The sequence below is a fragment of the Schistocerca gregaria genome, chromosome 2 (assembly GCF_023897955.1).
Source record: "Schistocerca gregaria isolate iqSchGreg1 chromosome 2, iqSchGreg1.2, whole genome shotgun sequence".
NCBI classification, from domain to species: domain Eukaryota; kingdom Metazoa; phylum Arthropoda; class Insecta; order Orthoptera; family Acrididae; genus Schistocerca; species Schistocerca gregaria.
In genome coordinates, this window is record NC_064921.1 from 726,497,615 (window position 1) to 726,513,459 (window position 15,845).

Sequence of the window (15,845 nt, forward strand, 5' to 3'; positions counted from 1 at the left end):
CAGTAAAATAGAAATAACTCCAAATGGTTCACTTCTTACCAACCTTTTGATAAGTTCTATTTGATGCCAAATTGTATACTGGGAAGAGCATTTGCCTTATACACTCTTAAGACAAAAAAAACGACGCACTACGAAGGAATTATGCTAATGGAACGGAAATTGATAGATCTGACTTACATATACAAACAAATGATTACAATTTTAGAAAAATTGGGTGATTTGTTTAAGAGAGAGAGCTTTACAAATTGAGCAAGTGAATAACGCGTTAGTCTACCACTGGCCCTTATGCAAGGAGTTTTTCGGCTTGGCGTTTATTGCTAGAGCTGTTGGATGTCCTCTGGAGGGATATCGTGCCATTGCCATGAAGAGCAGCAAAACGGGGCGTAGAATATCGTCGACGTACCACTGTGCTGAAAGGGTTCCGCGGATGACAACGAAAGCGGTCCTGCTATCAAAAGAAACGGCACCCCGTATGGTGGGCATCGGTTGGTTTCTGTCTGGGGCTTCACTAGACACGTCTTCGTTGGCCATCGGCTGACAGCTCGAAGCGGGACTAATCATTGGAGACAATCAAGGAGATTCCAGGCCGAAAACGTGTCTAGAGACGCTCCGGACGGCGCTGGAGTACCAGGATACCAACTTGACTGTCGCCCGCCATGTGGCCTGATAACCAGGAGTGGTGGTCTGAGTGTCCATTCCTTATCATAGCAGGATCCCTTTCGTTGTTATCCGCGGCACCCTTGCAGCACAGGGGTACGCCAATGAAATTCTACTCCCCGTTTTGTTGCCCTTCATGGCAAGCCATCCTGGGCTTACATTTCAGCAAGATAATACCCGCCCGCACAATGGCGAGAGATACTACTACTAGTTTTCGTACGTGCAAAGCCCTGTCTCGGCAGGCAAGATCGTCGGACCTCTTCCCAGTAATTGAGAATGTTCGGAGTAGTATGGGTTGGCCGCTCTAACCAGCTCGGGATTTTTACAATCCGACATACCAGTTGAGACAGTTGGACACGATATCCGCCAGGAAGGCGTCCACTGTCTGTATCAGTCAACGCCAATCCGAATAACTGCATGCATAATGGCAAGAGGTGGACCAGCATGTTATTGTCATGCTCAATTTGTGGAGCTCTATTTTTTGAATAAATCATCCGTTTTTCTGAAATTGCAATCGTGTGTTTGTCTGTACATGTGACATGTACCGATTTCTGCCCTATTCTGATAATTCCTTCGTGGTGCGTCTTTTTTGTTTTTTGTCTTAGAGCGTAGATCCATCTGCTGTCTCTGATAGCGCCAGCCCTGGCAAACCACTGCACACATTCCAAATGTCCCAATGCCTGTCGGGCTGGGCTGTAAAGAAAAGTTATGTACCAGAATAAGCCGGCCGGAGTGGCCGTGCTGTTCTAGGCGCTACAGTCTGGAGACGAGCGACCGATACGGTCGCAGGTTCGAATCCTGCCTCGGGCATGGATGTGTGTGATGCCCTTAGGTTAGTTAGGTTTAATTCGTTCTAAGTTCTAGGCGACTGATGACCTCAGTAGTTAAGTCGCATAGTGCTCAGAGCCATTTGAATCATTTGTACCAGAATATATGACGCAGCGAGTGCTTATATTATTCTAAGCGCCCACTGCCATGAAAAAGTAATTCATTTTATAACTAAGACTTAAAAGTAACTCGCGTCTGATGTCCCTCAAATTAATTAAGCCCAAGAAAAACGCCCAGCGTAGTCTTTAACCTACAAAAATGTACTAATTGGTGTAGGAGGAAGCCTTTAGCCTTCTTGTAGGTAGGGGACTAAATAATTTCATCGTCGCACACACGATACGTTCTGTTAGTCGTGGTCGTACCTTAGTTTCCCAGTTACGACATTCGTTGAGGCGATACAAAGATTTGGAATGTGTATTTTTATTATCCGCGTGAAGCGTGCAGTATGTGTTAGTAAGCATTATTCTGAACGCCTAATGGGCGTGGCCAGCTCTTATGATGTCAATCTACTTTTCCTTCACACATAAAATAATCTGAAAATATCAAGCTCGAAACTTATCTGCATCTCGTACAGTACACCGAACGTATATCATAGATTTAAATTTTATTGATTTTCTGAAGCGATTGAAAGGGTTTGGTTCGTAGTTCTTCAAGCCTGATTAAAATTGAAAGGTAAAGTTTAAAGGAACTCCGCTTCTTAAAAATGGGTGAACACAATGTAGTGGTACTATTCTTCGATATGCACAAACAAATAGTTTCTTCCACATCTATTCACGATTAACTGCACATGGAAATGGTAGCCGCCAAATTAACTGGAGTCATGAGGTGAAAACTCCAGGCTCCCCGTTTTGTGAGCAAGAAGCTTCTGATTTCGTGTGCGAGAGCTTTACACGGTGTGCATTACTAGGAAGAAAGCATCCGTAAAGGATCCGAATGAGAATCAGTGCATAATACTCGCTCTCTAACAATATTTGACCCACTTGCCTGGAAGCTGTTGGTTGCCGCTTGATCTAGTGTTTTCCGTGCCAGCATTGGGCTTTCGATCTCCGTCCTAGTTGTTTTGTTACGGACTAACGAACCCGGACGAGCGCTATGCTAATGGTGAGGTGGCAGTGTCTCAAGAATCTGCCTGCGAGCCTGCGGCCTCCGTTTCTGGCCCGCTACCAGCCGCGCCGTTGGAATGACGTGACGCACAGTCGTCCCAGGCACAGGCATGCAGGTGCGAGTGCGCCAGTGCGTCTGGAATCACCAAATAGGCCGGCGAAAACCCTGCGTCATCGCTGTACCGCTCATTCTCCCACGCCAGCTATTCAGTGATCGCGGGTATTCTTTTCAGACGCTCATTGATACAGAGGTGGGGCAGCGGGGACGATCAGTGACGGTAAGCATTAGCTATTTCCACATTGTTTCATTGTTCATAAACCCAAATGGAACGAAGCTTACCAACTCTTGTTACTGATTTGCAAGGTACGTTCAAATGTTTGTTACATCATGTTACGTACTGGCTTTCCAGTGTGGCGTGACGACGCCAGAGGTATGGACTGTTTTTCCAAACCATAGCATACTGGCTAATATGAAAGAATCAACACTTGTATGACAGATTCTTGAGTACTGCTTTTCAGTCAGGAACCCTTACCAATTTAGATTTGTAGAAGAGAGTGAGAAGACTCAACGAAGAGTTGCAGGTTTCTTCACGGGCGTTACGGGAATATTCAGAAAATTCCTTCGGTAGAAGATTAGAGAGGGGCGCTGTGTATCACGAAGAGATTTGCTGTTACAATTCCGAGAGCGTACGCTCGAAGAAGAGTCTCGCGATATATTACTTTCTCCCATAGACTTGTATATTTTGCAAAATGACCACGACGAGAAAATCAGAGAAATTAGAGATCATAAGAAGGTTTTTCGACAGCCGTTTTTCTCACGTACATGTCGCGAATGCCACAGGGAAGTGAGGGGGGAAATGTGCCAGACGCACCGTCTGCCACGTTGAAGTATAGTGTATCTTGCAGAAGCAGATGTATGTACAGCCTCTATAGATTTTCGATAGGCGTTCCACACTATCACCATATTGTCGACTAATAATAAAGATATGATCGTACAGAGTATGCTCATAGATATGTGGTTTGCTTGAAGAATTTTTGATTATCAGAGTCCATGATTTTTGTTGAAATTAAAGCATTCAGTAGCCAGTTGATGTTTTAGTCACAAAACCGGTTTCGACGCAGTCACTAGTCATCCTCAAATGTATCAAGTGTTTTGTTTGTTATTTCATCGTTTGACCTTCCTGTTTTCGGCGTAACTACTTAGCACACTACAGAATGACTCTCAAATGATTCAAAATAGATTCGTGTGAATAAAACAACAATAATATTGGAAACTAAAGCGTTTGATATCAGTAAACATGCAAACTAGACGTGGCGAAGAATTCCGGTACTTCGCGGAGTGACAACTCAGTTACTCGTTCATGAGCAGTACGTTGTATTAGGCGAAAAATGTTCAACAAAAGGGAAAGTAACATCAAGCATGCCTCAGGACGCGAAATAGGCCCACAAATGTTCTCAGTAAGCTTAAGCCATTTGTTGGATAGAGTCAGTAAGGAAGGAAGCAACAGAAGTTTTCCAAAGAATAATTAAGCAGTTCTCTGAAAACACTCTCCCTAAATTTTGAGAAAACTCATTATATTAAGTTCTGCACAACAAAAAGAGCCGTACCAATAACTGGTATGCATGTGCACAGGGGTCATTAAGGATGGTATAGTGATCCAAATTCTGGAGTGTAAATATTGGGGAAAACTTGAACTGGAAGAAGCGTGTTATTGAGCTTCTCAAACAATTTACAGGTACTTTTGCTCTTCGTATAAGTACCAGTCTTCGAACCAAACGATCAACCTCCGGACATATTTTGTATATTTCCACTCAATATTGTCTTATTGAATAATTTTCGGCGGTAACTAGTCACTTAGAAAGAAAGTATTGATTACACAAAACCGAGGAGTAAGAATAATATGCGGTATTTTTCAGCGGTCGTGATATAGGCACCTATTCATGGCATTTTGACTGCACCATCGCAATACATGTGTTTGTAATGCAATTAGTCGTAAATAATCCATCACAATTTGAGAAGAATAGTGATGTCCATATGTGAAACAATTGAGGAAAAATGACGTATATTATACATTATTAAAGTTATCGATGGTTCGAAAAGGGGTTCACAGCAGTAGAACGTTTTGGTCATGTGCCCAGTAACGTAAAATGTCTTACAAATGGCAAAGCAAGTTAAAAATCTAACCTAAAATCATTTCTCCTGGACAACGCCTTCAGTTCCGTGTTAGAGTTCCCTTTTAGAAACTGGCAGCCTGGAGAAAAAAAAAACTTGTTTTTAAATGTAGCTGCGTGAGGAGGACTAAAAATACTGTAATGTGTTCTTAATGCTAGAGGTAACGTATATACAAATCCTGTAAAGTGACTAATTAAAACATAATTTCGATAGAAGAAACGTGCAAATGACTTATGGAACATGTAGGTAACTCAGAAGTTCAGCTCTGTCTGCGGGGGAGCATCGTTGCTGGATGATAGAAAGGAGATGCACAACGACGTAGACAGAATTTCCATTTGGTGTCACGAGTGACTTCTCTGTTAAGATGCAGACAAATGTAAGTTAAGGTCTACAGCATAATGAGAGAATAAGTAATCCCTAATCACAAGGTAAACGTCTGGAGCCTGTCATACACTTTAAATACGAGTCATACCAAACAGCGATATTAAATGGTTTTAACAAGTAAATTCAGCACAAGGTGTCAGCGAGACCAGTTCTCGAGTAATGTTCGAAGGTTTGGGAGTCTTCATGAAATAGGCGTGGCAGCATATTGCGAGTGCATTCAGAGCTTTACTGCTACGATCATAATACGTTGGTATAGTCTATACTGAAATATAACTGAGAGACCACGGAACTTAAACGAGAATCCTTTAGAAGAAAGACGACGCTGTCTCTCGAAACAGATGGCTAAGTTCAGACAACATGTTCGCGAGGATAATTGTGGGGTAGCTCTGCTTCCACCGTATACTGTTCGTAGAGGCGATAAGAATAACGTATGGCATATGAAACTATACGGACAGTAACTTTTTCCTCGTTCCATAATCGAACAGAATAGGATAGTAAATTGCCAATGTTGCTACGAACCACTGTACAGTGGCTTACGAATAATGTATACTATCCAGTTACATTTATATGACCACCTGCCACAAGCCTGAATAACCTCCTTTTCCAGATCGCTGCAAAATGTGCAGGAAGAGAGTTAGCGAAATTATGTAAGGTATCGATAGGCATATGGAGCCATGCCGATTCGAGAGCCGTGGCCGGCTGTGCTGGGTTTCATGGTTAGAGAACGGTTAACTCACCGCCGTGCTCTCCGAACCACCACGTACACTGCAAATTGTATGACGCGCTACATTATCCTGTTGGTTGGTGTCATCGTGGTGAGGAAAAACAAACTGCGTGAAGCGATGAGTATGATCCCAAAGGAGAGATGCACACTTGTTTTGATCCACTGAACCTTCCTGAACGACGAGGTCACTCAGAGAATGCACGAAAATATTCCCCAGACCATGACACTACCTCCTCCGGCCTCGACCCGTACGACGATTGTTGCAGGTGTTCGCTTTCAGGCGTTTCACGCCGTACACACCAATGGCCAATTCCCCGACAGAGCATAAAACGCGATTCATCTGAAAAGATCACGTGTCGCCAATCAGTGGACGTCCAGTTGCGGTACTGGCGTACGATCAACGGCATGGGTGCATAATTCAGGCGCTCGCTGCGAAGGCCCATATGCGGCAAACTTCGCTGAACAGTCGTTGAGGAGACACTCTTGGTAGCCGCTTGGTTCACTTGGGCGATCAGTTACTCAACAATTTCACGTCTATTCGCACATACACTGCTCCGGAACCGTCGTTCACCCCTGTAATCTACTGGTCCAGTATGCACCACAGTTGCCTCGGCACTGGTTTTGGATAGCGCAATTTTCCCATGCACGTTATACCTTAACCATGCGGCGCACGAGCAGTTTACAAACTTAGCCGTTTCGGAAATGCTTTCTCCCTCGACCCTAAAGCAAATGATCACTCTCTTTTAGGCGCCAAATAAATCGCTCCGTTTCTACATTACAACTACTGCACTGTTTCCCGCGTCCCCAGACAAAATGTGTGTGTCCTCTACTGCTACTGCTGCCACCTGTGAGCGGTTATTGTACGGGTTGACGTCGAACATAGAAGGTGTTCACATTAATGTGATTTAACCTTGTCTGTGAAGATGTAGTGAAATGCAAAACTTGTTTCTAAGCCACTCAATATTAGTAACCTGCGATTTGTATAGTAATGATCTCCAAACATGTCACATACGTTGACCAATATTAATTTTTCCATAGTCTCAACTTTTGCGACTATAGGATATGTTCGAAATTTCGATTCTGATTCAAAAGGCTGAAACAGCGGGACACCTGACCGGCATCAGCAAGTGTCAGAAAATGGAGTAATTAATACGTTTTAATAAAAATGTTATCACTTAACTTTGAAACTGTGGTATTGCATTTGTACAGAGGGCACTAGGGAAGATTCGCAGTACAACTCAATTTATGTTACTATATAAGAAATTTTCTACTAAACTAAACATTTCCTTCTTTCATCGAAACTATTTTCAACCATTTTTTTCTGTAGATGCACACATTAATCGTACTGCGCCTGCAGAAACTCGTCATCTGTACAAAATCATTGTCCTTTCAGCAGATTTCGTTTGTGAGAATCGTGTGCCACAAAGTCAAGGTTAAGAGGAAGGTGTTCAACATCAAACATATCGTTTTCCAATAAGATAATGTTCCAAATCACAGAGATACCTGTGCCCGCATTGATTGACGGGCCACATATTCTTGACTAGGTCACATGACCAGCCGAGAAATTGATAATTGACTGTTATCGAGCATCTGTGGTCAACATCGCAACAGGAAATCCAGAAGTGCTGTTGTAATCATGGTAATTAAGGTGTTTAAATAATTTTCACAACAGTCTATCTCTATATGTTTTCAGGTAATAGTTTTTGTGGTGAAGTGCGCGTACGTCTCACGGATCGCTCCTACGATTCACTTTTTTAAAGGAAGATCGTTTGTTTGGTGACAGACATTTGCTGCCCGTAATCAGAACTGGCCGCTACAGGTAGCTGAGGTTTTTAACACACATTAGTGCGGTGGCAGTCGTCCTTTTGGCTGTCCAGTTGTATCCTCATTGCGGGAGAAAACCACTTTCATCAGTATCTGACCAGTAAGTGCAAGACCAATTGTGTCGGAAAGATTTTGCCACCATACATCACGCCAAGGCTCTGGACTGAATTCCAAATATTTCCGTAATATGTTGTGGAGAGACCCTTCCTTTGAATGGGGACATTAAACTCAACGGTCTCGGTTATTATTCATGATGAAAAGGTTGTATGCTGGCCTGGGATTTCAACTTCTACCATTGCCACAAAAAAAGGCAAATCAACGCTACAAGCAATCGTCACTGTCTCTTGCATTAAACAGTTGCTACTCAGAAATAGCATGCTGCAAACGGGAGTTCAGGGAAGACACAAAGTCTGAGCCAGACGTGATGGCTTTTTCGTTGCCTACCACTTTCCGCGCACGTAGCGTCGCCTGCCGAGTCAGTGACCAAGGCGCTCTGCAAAACACGCCAGGTGTTTGCTCCGGCACCTGAATCTTAAGCAAGGTCTTGGCCACTGAACAACCTTCATTTACTGTGGGAAGCGCTGTATAGGCAGCCAGTATCTGTGACCAAGGTCTACTCTGGTTCTAGAGACGGAAGATCAGTGTCATTGCACGATGTTTTCATTTACGGTGTAACATATCTATCATAATTGTGCTAAAAGCAGGCTGCGTATTGCATCTACTTTGCGTTCTTTCGTATATTGAAGTCGCCAGGATAGTGTTCCATAACTTGCCTCTTTGCGTTTTAAGACCCGCGACGTGCAACCAACAAAATCGCAAATCAAAGTGCATCTATTGAAGACTGAACACGCAGTTGATCAAGAAGAGAATAGTGGCTGTGTTCTTCACGACCAAGACACAGAACTAGCATTCGGGGCTCACTGAGTTCAAACCCCTCCCCACAATTCAGATCATGGTTTTCGTAATCGCTTCACATGAAATTCAGATTGATGTCATGGATAACCTGTGGCCCCATGGATAACCTGTGGCCCATTGCTTATTACACCTTGCTGCGATAAAGTATGTTGTTTGTGAAACTTCCTGGCAGATTAAAACTGTGTGCCCGACCGAGACTCGAACTCGGAACCTTTGCCTTTCGCGGGCAAGTTTTCCATTTGATGTTAAATCAGCATATGTAACGTAGGATGACCAACCGAAGGGACACACCAGCGAGAAATACAACTTTTTAGCAGTACTCCATTGGAGTACTCTTGGTAGTGAAAATGTTGCTGGTTAGTAGTCAGCTGTAGCCTTAATAGTGTCATGTTTGCTGAAGGAGAGAACCTTGTGGTAACTATTCCATTGGTGCGCTGACACCGCAGATGTCACTGACCGACCTTTGGAGGTCATACCGGTACGGAATCGTTTTGCCCATCAGTCGTGCGCTGGAAAAGCCCTGTTTATGATGGTTGATATGCATTGCTCACTGCTGAGGAGGGGTTCCATCTGCATGTGAATGTACTGACACTTCGTCCAGGAGGCATAACAGTCGTCCGAATTGATGAAGACGTCAGTCGCATACCATCTACACTGCAGCATCTGAGAGTTCGCTTTTCACTGCTTGTACATTTCTCAGCGAGATGTGATTTTTAGCTTAGGTTGGCGAAGTCGTAGGTCGTTGCGGGTCAACCACGTATACAGCGTGGTTGCCCATGTAATGAGCAGGAGAGGGAAAGGGGGGGGGGGGTGTCACAGCACATTTGCTGTGTGCAAATGAACTTATATTTTTACGCTGTTTAGGGGAGCCCCCTGATGTTAGTAATAGAAGTAGCAGGAGCTGTAAAAGTCGCACCTTATTCGTAAGTAAACCAGTCATAAGTAGCGAAATAAAAAAGATTTGCGATAAAAAGATTTTTACGAGGTTTTACAGACATGTCTGAATGTGGAATTGACGTAGTAGTTATTACTCCCTTGAAGCCATGCTGATAATTTAGAGTTGTCGTACTTTCGCTAATCACTTCTTGCGAGTGGTTGACTGATTGTCTAACAAGCCCAGAGCCGATTCTGTACCCTTTGCAGCTAAAAATCTGTCTTATCCTTTCCTGCTTACTGGTGCTCTCTTTTAATATGCAAACACATGAATTTGATATCGTTCATTTTTGCCGATGCTTTCATAATGTGTTGTCTAAATATAAGGTAACATCTTAATAATATTGGCGTATCTTAATAACATTGGTAACTATTTGTGGAAGTTCGCGTGGAAATTTAGTAGCCACATGTTGGTAGTCACGAGCTACAGTGCCAGTGAGTCGGAAATCATTCATGATGTTCACGTGACAGCAAAATATGTTAAATGGGATAAAGACCCAGGTTTAACAATAGATAAATTGGCAGTCTTGTGTTCGTTAGCAAGATAAGGGAATTGCAATTCATATAGGAAATAAATTGCACTAAACCATAATACTTGTATTTGAATACTGCTCTGTGTGAGATGAATATTGTTCGGTCACACAGCTGATATTATACGTACGCAAAGGAAATCATGAATGAACCGAGGTTTGCCTGTAATATGTCGCTGGAACTGTATAAAATTTGGAAATGCAAGCGCGCCAAGAAGGATGCGGCTTATTTCATTGGAAAGTACTTTCAAAAATACGACGACGTGTTTTGATTAAGAAATCAACTGATTGCGGTGACTATTTCGTCAGGTTTTTCAACTCACATTCGGGAAGAGCTGCTTTCTGACACACAGGTTTAGGTTTTCCGCTTGTTCTGTAAAGCTACTAAGACGAACACCGGGTCGGCTCCTTTAAATGAGAGACAACTAATTATTATAAGCAGCCATTCGTCTCATGGTCTCTTACGGCCTCAATTGGACGTCAGTATGGAGGAAACTGTGTTAGCATACAGCTGCTGTCTCACAACGGAAAAAAAACCTTGACAGGTCAAGGACGAACACGAAGTTTGTTACATATAAGTTCGGATAAATGTGATAAATCCTTTGTTGCTTATGTGGAATGGATAACTTAACATTTGCTGTGCGACGAAGGGGCAGGAGATTGTTTGTATGTAAACAACAGCCATAGTAGTGTGTGAAGACGAACTGATGTATAAGGGGCGCTCAAAAAGTTTCCGTTCGAAGCCCTTACAGTCCTGAATCGGTATGCCAATGCCAGAATCGCCGTGAGCATTGAGGCAATCGTCAGGCCGAGGCAACGCCGGCCGCTGTGGGGGAGCGGTTCTAGGCACTACAGTCCGGAACCGCGCTGCTGCTACGGTCGCAGGTTCGAATACTGTCTCGGGCATGGATGTGTGTGATGTCCTTAGGTTAGTTAGGTTTAAGTAGTTCTAAGTCTAGGGGATTGATGACGTCAGATGTTAAGTCCCATAGTGCTCAGAGCCATTTGAACCATTTTTGGACGCCGACGCACCAGGTTGAAGATACCTTCTTGGTAAAATATCGTGCCGTGCGTCATCATTTGACAGGAATGATCGATCTTTCAAGGTCTTTCCTAAGGGAACCAAGGCGTGATAACCGTATGGGGAGATATGAAAACTATAGGCCGGGTGCTGGAGTGTCTCCCAGTTGAGCTGACCTCACTTCCGCGTTACGACATTGGCGATATGGGGAGGTGCATTGTCATGAAGGAGCATGTCACAGTTTCCGGTTTTCGACAGACATGATGCCCCGTACACATTCTTCATTCTCCGATGGATGTCTACCGGTGTTCGTTCTCCGACAGCCTAGAAGAGAATAGCAACACGTTGGTCTCGTTTGGACGCATGTGATAATAACGTCGGCATAGTTCACTTTCCCGCATTTTCCGCACGCACGCCGAAAAGACCCGAATGCTACAGTAATCCCTTGTCGCCGCGTGGGTGCTTACATACTGGCATCGGAGTCGCGCTACGTTGCATATAAGCTGCAGCTAAGCCTTCAAACGGAAACTTTCTGATCACCCCCGATAAATATCAGTGGCGGGTACCCTTTTGTATGCACAGTTCCGTAGCTGTCGGACTAGAAATGTAGACAGACGTTTGAAGCTTGCCATAGTCACCAAGACGGACTTCGGAGTGATTTTTATTTTATTTTTTATCAGTTACCCGTATCCATTACACACGTCTACATACCAATCCAGATACTCAACTGTCGTCAATAACGGAATATAATCTGTGGGTTTCTGTTGTAACTAATAACGACAAAAGCATCATGGTTGTGATGGTCGTATGGCGTCACGTTAAAAATTGTGGAACATGTCTATTACGAATCTGTTACTGTCAAGCGTCAAATCCTGTACACTCAAGACGCAGATTCACTTCACGAATGTGTCATTGCCATACAAGTAGTACCTGTTAAATATGTAGGAGTGGCATCTCTTAATACCTGGTGATCATCTGTGGAATCGAACTGATAGTAAACAAAAGCCGGGCGATTCTAGGCACTTCAGTCCGGAACCGCGCTGCTGCTACGGTCGCAGGTTCGAATCCTGCCTCGGGCATGGAAGTGTGTGATATCCGTAGCTTAGTTAGGTTTAAATAGTTCCAAGTCTAGGTGACTGATGACCTCAGATGTTAAGTCCTATAGTGTGTAGAGCCATTTGAACAATTTGAAGTAAACAAAATCATTGGTCCAACCAGCAATTTATCTCGGTGAATATGACTTTCCTAAAATATTTTATAAACCGTGGTGAGCCGGTTGCATAAATAGGTGTAGAAGTTTCGTGGTCGATTATTTTTGATATTATGTTGCTCTGAACTGCAGACGACTAGGAAGTTTGACTGACAGTGGTTACAAGCGCAGGCGGTGAGCGGGAGCGCCTACCTGTGTCTATGTGTGTGTGCTGCGCCGGCCGTCCGCGGAGCACTCAGGTTGAAAACTGGCGTCGCGGGCGCCGGCGGCCGCTTTATAGCGGGTCGTGGTGGCTCCGTCGTGAGAAGAGAAGCGAAGAAGCGAAGCGGCGGAGGGAACAGCGGTCAGCCGGGGTGACTGACTCACCCGCAGCCCCCACCTGCGGCCGCCGTTCGGCGGGTCACCGTGGCGTGCTGCGTGCGGGGCCCGCGGCCGTCAACTCACGCTCCTTCCACCGGAGCACACAGCACGGGGACCCACGGCTCCGGACACCCGTTCCTATAGGTTCCAGAAACTTCAGTCATACGGCTATTACCTTGTAGGACCTCCATTCGCTTCTGTTACAGTGCTTCATCTTCGGGAGAATACTTCCTACCGAGTTCTGAAACACTGAAGACGGAGTTTATTGCTGGGCTAATAGGAAAAATGGATCTGGGACGCTACAGACGCTCACGTTTACTTCAAAGACGTCCCATGAGTGGGAGATTGGAAATTTTAGCAAACCAGTCTAGGAAATCCATCTAAGTTTTTTTCTAAACTACATGCAAAGGTCGTTGGATAGGAGTATTATCATGCCAATACAGAAAACGTCCGAATGTATATTACGTTGCTACAGTGTGAGAAGAATGCTGACATCTGAAATGTTTTCACATACATCTGCAACCGTTTTTCGGTCGACCAAAGCGAGTCCAAACCAAAACGATTACTAACAGCAACTGCCTTCAGTCTGAAGGTTGGTTTGAGCCTCACACTGCGTTCCTAGGCTTAGTCATATTGGACATGGTATGTCTTTGTCTTCCTCCATCTTTCGGTCATTTACTACTCCTTTCAATAATTTGTACAAGTGAAATATGCCAAGTTACACATTGAACAGGATTCCACGTTAAGCTGTAGGTGCTGTTATAGAAGTAAACATGCTGTTCTCTTGCTAGGGGAAATGACTGCAGTGAGGTGTATCTAGCCTCCGGAGGATAACTGAAGATCAATTGGAAGTAGCAGAAATGGCTCCGGTTTGGAAAAGCCGGTATTAACGGCCGAGACGTCGTTGAGCTACCATATGTTCCACCATAGTGACATCCAAATGACGCCTTAGGAGACCAAAAGGCGAATGGTTGCTTACATGCGTCTTTGCGAGGTGTAATTAGTGCGATCACTTCTACGGGAGGAGCTTGTTGGGTAATTTTCCGGGAGAGAGGAGAAAAGGTTAGGATTTAAAGTCTCGTTGCTGACAGAAAAAAAATTCGTCGCATTATAAGACGGATCGACCTGATGAGGATTTATATACACTATGCGATCAAAAGTATACATTTTATATTAGGCATTGTGCTGCCAGGTACTCCACATCAGCGACCGCAGTAGGTGGAAAACTTGGATTTCATGTTTTAGCGGATGCTCATAAGCCACACATGACGCCCATAAATGCCAAACGATGCCTCGCTTGGTGTAAGGAGCATATACATTGGACTATTGAACAGTGGAAAAATGTTGTGTGGAGTGACGAATCACGGTACACAGTGTGGCAATCCGATGGCAGGGTGCGGGTACGACGAATGCCCGGTGAACGTTGTCTGCTAGCGTGTGTAGTGCCGACAGTAAAATTCTGAGGCGGCGGTGTTATGGTGTGATCGTGTTTTATGGAGGGGGCTTGCACCCCTTGTTGTTTTACGTGGCACTATCACAGCACAGGCCTAAATTGATATTTTAAGCACCTTCTTGCTTCCCACTGTTGAAGAGCAGTTTGGGGATAGCGATTGCATCTCTCAAAACGATCGAGCACCTGTTCATAATGCACGGCTTGTGGTGGAGTGGTTACACGACAATAACATCCCTGTAATGGACTGGCCTGCACAGAGTCCTGACCTGAATCCTATAGAATACCTTAGGGATGTTTTGGAACGCCGACTTCGTGCCAGGCCTCACCAATCGACATCAATACCTCTCCTCAGTGCAGCACTCTGTGAAGAATGGGCTGTCATTCCCCAAGAAACCTTCCAGCACCTGATTGAACGTATGCCTGCGGGAGTGGGAGCTGTCATCGAGGCTAAGGGTGGGCCAATATTGAATTCCAGCATTACCGATGGAGGGGCGCCACGAACTTGTAAGTCATTTTCAGCCAGGTGTCCGGATACTTTTGATCACATTATGTATGTAGTCTTACACTTACGCCGTCGTCACACGGGACAAGACTGCTAATGTTGACGTGTACAAAAGTGGGATATCCAGCGTCACGAGAGACAGCTTCGTCGGCACACGGGACGAGCCGGTTAACATGATTTTACTCTCTCAGTACCCTCCATTGGCAGTTACCGGTTTTATTTGGCTCTCAAATCTTACATTTAGCTCACGAAAACAGACGCACGTAAACTTTCTGCGTGAGCTCTGTTAAAACACACGTGGTTCTGTCTGTGGTATAGATAAATAAAAACTTCAATACCCCGTGTACATTTAATAAGACAAAAAGGAAAGTTTCGTGTCAATAATGGCATAAGCTTATAAATGTTCACCAAATCGAACAAACTCATTTCTGACAGAGAGCGCACAACATCAAATTATTTCTGTTAATTTCATTAGAAAGTCACGCAACCTTTTCGAAAATGCAAAGATGAAAAAATTTTACCATTGCAGAATGTGAACTCTCTTGCCTCTGTTCTATAGTGTGGCACCTGCATAAACTACACTACATGAAAGCTGTACAATAGAGACAGCACATTTTATGTTACGGTCTTCTGAAGGCTTTTATCGCCGTAATGTTATTAATTGATATTTAATTATAACAAAATCCTTACAAGAATGACATGTTTTTCATGAATCTTCAATGTGCTGTTGGCCTAAAGAGGCGTACGTTCGTAACATGCGAGCTACAATGGCGAAATAACTAAACATGAAAATTCTTTAACCACTAATATGTGGAGGTATATGACATTCTCGAGACAATCAATGTGCTGGTGCATAGAAACAGCAGATATTCATACAGTGTAAGGTATAACAGAACACGACAGGTATAATATAGCATCTCCTTTCTGCTTGTGACGTAGGGAGTGTTCTTGCTTCCTATTGGTTCTGCTCTACGTGGCACGTCGGCGAAATATCGCAGGACTTATTTTGTGTTTTAGGCAAGGAAATGGCTCTTCACGTGAAATAGCAGGAAGTGACTTCACAAAAGTCGTAGAGCGCCACGTGAGCGTTAGCTAACTTTTCCCGTGTAACGACAGTTTTAGCCACGAAACTACCATTTTCCACTTGAATAGATGAAGGCTGCCCTTGAATCAGTGTGTTGCTGTTTTTATACACTGTTGTGTATAAATGATTGCGATTCATTGGCAG

At 44.1% G+C, this 15,845-nt stretch overlaps 1 protein-coding gene across 1 annotated transcript in view; it reads right to left on the reverse strand.

The window, feature by feature from the left end:
* LOC126334853 (uncharacterized) overlaps positions 1–12,601 on the reverse strand; it is a 34,380-nt gene extending 21,779 nt beyond the window's left edge. Inside the window, exon 1 of the mRNA XM_049997522.1 lies at positions 12,495–12,601. The gene's annotated coding sequence lies outside the window, so the exon portion shown is untranslated. The remainder of the gene's footprint in view (positions 1–12,494) is intronic.
* Positions 12,602–15,845: the final 3,244 nt, after the last annotated feature.